The sequence below is a fragment of the Scyliorhinus torazame genome, chromosome 3 (genome assembly GCF_047496885.1).
Source record: "Scyliorhinus torazame isolate Kashiwa2021f chromosome 3, sScyTor2.1, whole genome shotgun sequence".
Lineage (NCBI taxonomy): Eukaryota > Metazoa > Chordata > Chondrichthyes > Carcharhiniformes > Scyliorhinidae > Scyliorhinus > Scyliorhinus torazame.
Window position 1 is genome coordinate 264,271,353 of NC_092709.1, and position 7,208 is coordinate 264,278,560.

Below are 7,208 nucleotides of genomic sequence, written 5' to 3' on the forward strand. Positions count from 1 at the left end.
ACATTCTCCCCGTTTTTTCGTGGATTTCGCCTGCACAACGAGTACCCGGATTCGATCCCAGTCCCGGGTCACTGTCGGTGTGGAGTTTGCACATTATCCATGTCTGGGTGGGTCTCACCCCCAGAACTCAAAGATGCGCAGGCTAGGTGAATTGGCCACGCTATATTGTCCCTTAATTGGAGAAAAAAAAGAATTGGGTACTCTAAAAAAATTTTTTTTAAACCTCTACAGTTGAGCTCTTTTGTCCATATTTGAACCAAGGCTGGTTACAAGGTTGCCAAAATATGCAGTGTCCTTCGAGGTAATGCAAAAGGCATGTATGGCGGGATTAAATGCAATAGATCCATCAGCAAACAAAATGGCTCCAAAGAAAACAAAGGCTGGGGAGCTGAGTGACTCTGGCAGAACACAACTGAGCATCAGAGAGCAAATTATTACCAAGCAAGTGCCATTTGATAGCAGTGTTAATGACCCCTTTCATCACTTTACTGGTGATCAATAGTCTGATGATGGGGCAGTAATTGGCTGGGCTTGTTCTTTTTTTGTGTGTCCTGGACATACCTGTGAATTTTTCACATTGCCAGGTAGATGCCTGTATTATAGCTGCATTGGAACAGCTTGGCAAGTTCTGAGCACAAATGGTCAGTACTATTCAGTACTTTAAGACCATCAGCATCAGGCAAACATGTCATGGCCCATTATTTTGCCAGACCAGCATCTATCCGCAGCATGTTAACAGGATCAAGTCACCAACTCAAGAGGTCCTGAAGTAAGCCAATTCCATCAGCATACACTCATTGCTAAGCCAACGAGGTCCATGCTGGTTCCGGCGCATCCACTGGATGTACAACAGCTGTGATCTGGTCACTGGGTAACAACCTCCTGGACGTCCATATCTTCACTGTAAGGAGATGTGCAAGAGAGATATGAAGATGGCGGACATTAACACCTGGGAGATGGTCACTGATGGCCATGACCTGTGAATGCTGGCTTTGGAAGGGTATTGGAAGAGGTGAGCAGAAATGCAAAGCTCAGCTGGCTGAATGAGAGCCCTGAGAAACAGGTCAATGAATCAAGCACCTGCTCAACCCACCGTCTTCCTCTGCAGGAAACTTAAGGGGTCTGAGCAACACCAGGCAATTCTTAACACAGAGTTGACCACCAGGTGCAAACCAATGGAGATAGAAGGCTGCCACCAAGTATGGGTTAATGTCTTTTCTATAATGAAATACCCAAAAATACACGTAGTAATTTAGTCTAACGGCGGTCTAACCAGTGCCTTGTTCAAATTAATTCTTATACTCTATGCCAACGTATACAAAACCCAAGATGTTGGGATCTTTATGACATTATCTCCAGTACTTGCACTCAGGGAACTGCTTGGTCACTCTTTTCATTAACATCCTTCTATTTTTACATTATGTAGATAATCCTAGCTCTCATTTTCCCTTTCAAAGAGTGCATTACCTCACACTGCTTCTCTACCTATTCCATCAATCTACGCCCTCCTGCAGTCTTTTCTGCCAATCCTTTTTGAGTCATTAGCTAATTTGGAATTGGGGAGAAGAGACAAATAAATTCAAAATTGGCTCGAAAAATAATAGAAGTTAAAGGCAGATTGTCAGAGCAGTTAGAAGCAGGACGTGGAGTCCCTTAGGGTTTGCTTTTGGTCATTCTGATAAAATAAAGAATGGGCTAAGAAGTAGTATATGGATTTGAACTACAAGTGTGTGGTGATGCAATGTGATACAAAAGCACCACGGTAATTATAATTAGACTGTAGTTAGCTCAATGCTGTGAAAGAGCAGACTACCGTGGGGGCTATGGCGTGCAAGTTGAACACAAGTTCACATAACATCGAAAGCAACACCTCAAATTAACCTAGCATTTAAAAATTTAAATAAAATTCAATGTTTTCTCGCAAGCTATAAAGGTCAGAGCTAATCATAGTTCAGAGCCAATCATAGTGCAGTGTAGACCCTTGGGTCTGCAGTTTTTTTGTTTTTCTTTTATAAATTTAAAGTACCCAATTCATTTTTTCCAATTAAGAGGCAATTTAGCTTGGCCAAACCACCTAGTCTGCTCATCTTCTGGGTTGTGGGGGCGAAACCCACGCAAACATGGGGAGAATGTGCAAACACCACATGGACAGTGACCCAGAGCCAGGATCAAACCTGGGACCTTGGCGCCGTGAGGCAGCAGGGCTAACCCATCTTCCTTTGTGCCTTGGATATGGTGGACAGGGTTTAGGGGGTCAGGTGGTGAGATAATCACTATAAGATTCCTAGCCTCTGACCTGCTTGTTACTGCAGTATTTATATGGCTAGTTCAGTTCAGTTTCTGGTCAATAGTATGACTCCAACCAGGGGAAAATTTTCCCTGATTCCCATTGACTCCAGTTTTGCTAGTGCTCCATGATGCCATACTGCTGCCTTGATGTCAATGGCAGTCACTCTCACATCTGGCATTTTGTCCTTGTTTGGACCAAGGCTGTAATGAGGTCAGGAGCAGATCGATTAGTTTACGCTATAGGGATTGAGTCTTTAGAAAGTGTAGACCTGAGATGCACAAGAATAATGTCTAATGTAAGAAAATACAATTGTGCAAAAATGTCAAAATGTGTGTTTTTATATTTGAACACAATAATGATCTTTTCAAATTATGTATGGATGGGACGATCGGGTGAAAGAGAAGCAGATTGTTCCAGTAATTGGGAGATGAAGAAAAAGGGATGACAGATACAAAGAAGATTTAGAACAGGAGGCTGGAGAAACTTCCTCATACAAGGTTACGGCTGTTAAATGGTTAAGGCTGTTAAATTACCTTTCAGGATTAGTAGTTAAGGCAGGAAACTATGTCAACATTCAAGATTAGGTTGAATATTTTAATGACAGACAGGGTTGAACAGATGTGAACAGGGTGGGTAAATGCAATTAAAACTATTTGCTCACATGGAGGATAAACTTAAACACAGGAGGCTGATTGATCAAATGGCCCATTTCTGTGAAGTACCTTTTTATATTTCTTTTTATGCTCTCTTTTTAAAAAAGAAATTCATGGAATGTAAGTGTCGCAGTTAAGGGGAGCTTTTGCTGCCCATCCTTAATTTCCCTTAAGAAAGTAGTGGTGCACTGTCTCCTTGAACAACTGCAATCCATGTGGTATAGGTACACAAACGCAGTGCTGTTAGAAAGGGAGTTCCAGGGTTTTAACCCAGCGACCGTGAAGGAACGGTGATATATTGCCAAGTCAGGCTGGACTTGTGGCTGGGAGGGGAACCTGCAGGTGGTGGTGTTCCCATCCAACTGTTGCTCTTGCCTTACAAAGGATTTGGAAGTGCTGTTGAAGGTGCTTTTGAGAGTTGCTGTAGACCATCTACTGGAGCGATACAACAAATGCTTTCTGAAAATCCATAAACATCTACTACATTGCCTTTATCAGTTAACTCAACAGAAAAAGATTACATTTTTCAAGTAGAATCTGCCCTCAATAGGCCCATACATATCTAAATTAATTTTATTTCTCAAATACCACCGTATCACTGCCTTGGAAGAGCTTTCCTCGACAAAGTCATGAAAAACAAATGGCTATACAAGACCACAACAATGACCAAACTGCAGCCTGTATGTCAGTAACGGGCCCAGAGTACTCTCAATGCAGTATTAGAAGCTTAGTTAACTCTTGTGAATTTGTATTTAACTTGACCCATTTCAATTTTCTAGCCTGGAGGTTTGGAAAGGAATACTTGGTTCCATCATAGCTGGCTAATTCCTCAAATCAGGAAACCAAGATGTGTCAGCATCAATAGCTGGAGATGTAACCAAATTAATGGGCACAGAGATCTGAACTGGACAACAAAAACAAGAATGGATACCCCTGGAGTGAGTGCAAATGTTTCACTGCACCAACTCTTGGGAGAAAATTAGTATTCATGATCAATTTCAGGGCAAGCTCGTGGAAATTTGTGACTCTTTAAGGCAATCATGCAAGCCCCAGGAGAGCACCGTTATCCAGTGCTTTATTAATGCACAAGGAATGTTTTGCCATGTTTTCCTTAGAAATTACTGGAGCATAGGAAAGTTACAAATCATCCACTGGACCAGCACAAAGGCTATTCCACTTACATAATACCCAGCCATGCTTGCCAAAAATGCATTAGTCACCCATTTTAAATTTGTACAGTCTTCTCTTCATCTACCTTGCATAATGATACACTTTATCATTATTCTACAGTCAACTTTCTAATTTAAGCAAAATCAGTGTCCTCTTTTCCAGGGACTTCTGCTAATAATGCTCACTCACAGTCCACTTCATATGGACCTCTGAAGATATTACATATATGCCTCTTAAGATATTAAATACTTCAAATACAAACAAGATAAAATAAAAGCCACATTTATTCCAAACTCTTGTTCACTCTGACTGACTTCAGCATCCATTCATCAATCTGTCCTTTTTGTACTTCTGTGATTCCCCCACCCAATGATGTATCATTAACTATATGCATTTAAAACAATGTTGACCATAATTTGCTGACATTTGGATAACCTGACTTGGCTCATCAGCAACTCCAGTAACATTTTTCCAAGCTTTGCCTGCTACCAGTACTTATCAAACTTGAGGTGTTGGTCTTCATTTCAAGTCATCTGCAGCTGCAACCTGTTATACTGCTCTTAAATTAAGTGGGAAAGGATAGAATATGTATCACTGCACGCACACAAGTATTCAGAATCACAGCACAGCTCAGGAAAGAAAAGACTATGTAAATTAACTATTTTGCATTCATTACCAAATGTGTAACAAACTAGTGTGGGCATGTTACATTCCTTCAACAAAGACTGTAGAAACATGTGCAAAATTAAAATTATTACAACAGCCCATGCTAGATTCAAACCCAAATCTAAAAGGCAAAGAGTTTTCTATCTGCTGTGCCATCCACATTCTCACTCAATTATGTCATTTTCAAAGTAATCTATTCCCACAATTGCAGTATAGATTGACTGCTGCAGATTAATTATTAAAACTGTATGTAAAGCAAATCCTGCCACACTGTATATGTAAAAACAAACACATGGGCTGTGTACCACCTTGCAAGACAATACAATGACCTTGACCAAAGCCCAAAGCTAACATAATAGAAGTTTACATAGACACACGTCTATCATTGGCCGACATTTACCTACACATCAAGCTTCCTAACATTAACTTTACAAGAGAAATTTCAAATAGGACACAAAAATCAAGAAGAAACACCACCATGGGTCACTCCAACACACAGATGGCTCAAGGAGAATGTTGGTAAAAAGTTTGGAATGTTTCCAGCTGCCCAACTTTTCAACCAGGGGCTGTTGCATAGATACAACATTAAACACTCATTATAGAAAGACTTGCAGAAGAATAAGAGTGTTAACTATGCTGCTTTTTACACCAGAAAAATCCTCCCTTCTTTAGTCACTTTGGTATATTGCCCATACAGAAACATTTAAATAAAAAGGGCACAGTAACTGCTTTTGATTAAGAGCACCAGAGTGTTGTCACAAGCAGTGTGGGTAAGTGAGGGAAAAAGTGGCATTGGGGAAGATTTTCCAAAACAATTATTCATCATATAGAATGCAAATGATTGTTTTTCCTCCATCAACAATAACATTAAACTAGATTGGCAACCTTTTATTTGAAACATATGATGGTTGACATTTGCAGAGACACATTATAAAACAGAACGGGGATCCCAAGGTGTGGTTGACGTCAGGAATAGAAACAGATGCAAAATCTGGAGAGAATGCATTAGATTCTTTTAAAAATCATTCTTGACCAAATATATAGTTGGATTATTTGGGAGAGAAAGCGCAGCAAGAGGCTTTCTGGGGCTATCTCCAGCACGCCCTTCAATTTAATCCATTTTGTAAAGTCGTTTTTCAGAAAAAGTCAGCCCGCAGGCTACAAAGAACAGGAAGAGATACATGTCACCAAATCTGATAACTGGTAATAACCACCCACAGGCCCCAACAAGAATCCAATAACAGATACAATGTGTTAATACTTTGCACACTTCCAAAAAAACATAATCAAACAAATTGTATCCAGAAAAAAGAAAAGGGAGAGAGAGAAACTTTTGACGGGAATGTTTCTTTTGCAGCCAATGCGCTTGGCTGGACCCACTCGAGGGCTTTCCGGGTGTGACGGCTGGGGAAGTTGAAGCAGAGCCGGAGAGTTGCTGACAGCTAAGTAACGGCTGGGGGAGGAGGAGAGGGTGGGGGAAGAGAGACCGTGCCGGCCCGGGGGGAGCTGCCGCCGCCCCGACCTCCTCTTCAACCCCGCCGGCAAGGACATGGGGGGGGGGGGGAGCGCTGCAAAAGCCCAACGAGTGCAGCCGCTGGAAGTCAGCACGTCCCACAGCCAGCAGCGGGCACTGCCTCCTGAACCGCAGGCGGAGCCTCAAACCCACCCCCTCCCCAAACTCCCTTCAGCGCCCGCTATTCTCACTGGAATGCTCCTTGCAGTGACTTGTGGACAAAGTGCGCGGCGGCTGACTCACCCGCTGTCCCAGGGCTGCTCCAAGTTTCTCCACTAGTTTGTTCTCAGTCAGTCACAGCTCATGCTGCCGCTCGCTGCCCAAAGGCTGAGAGAAGGAGAAAGGAAGCCGAGCGCTGAGACCGCGCAAACTCCACCCATCCGCCTGACGTCACCCACTGGGCGGGGCCCGAGCCCGGGCCGATTGTGACGTCGGTGCGGACGTTCCATCCTGCTGATTTGTGAATGAGCCTCCCTCGCCCCTCTCCTCTCAGCCATCGCCACGCTGACTCAGAGGGAGACACAAGCCTCTCTTCCTAGCCTGTTGTAAATTATTCAGTGCACTGTTTCTGGCGACTCTTTCTGTGTCAAGTTGAGGCGCTCACCTTACAAGATTGGAAACTGGACCGCAAATCCAGGCCCAATTTGCATCGAGGTGATAACTTTTTTTGCAACGCAAGTGATAAACTGACACAAGCGGCATTACTGAAATATGCTGGCCTGTGGAATAAACGTTTGCGGAATACTGTAACAGATCCTTTCAGAGGTGATGTCGGAGCTAAAATAATAGCATTTTTTTCCTTTTTGAATTTTAAATAATCGTTGCAGAGCAATAATTTTACATTCTGTCAAATACAATTTACATTATATATTCTGGTCATGGAGGATATCATGTGTCATTAGAATAATGATATGCC

General features: G+C 42.4%; 1 protein-coding gene across 1 annotated transcript in view; it reads right to left on the reverse strand.

Moving 5' to 3' along the window:
- Window positions 1-6,676, reverse strand: part of LOC140409092 (talin-1) — a 359,042-nt gene extending 352,366 nt beyond the window's left edge. Inside the window, exon 1 of the mRNA XM_072497200.1 lies at window positions 6,536-6,676. The gene's annotated coding sequence lies outside the window, so the exon portion shown is untranslated. The remainder of the gene's footprint in view (window positions 1-6,535) is intronic.
- Between the last annotated feature and the right edge of the window lie 532 nt (window positions 6,677-7,208).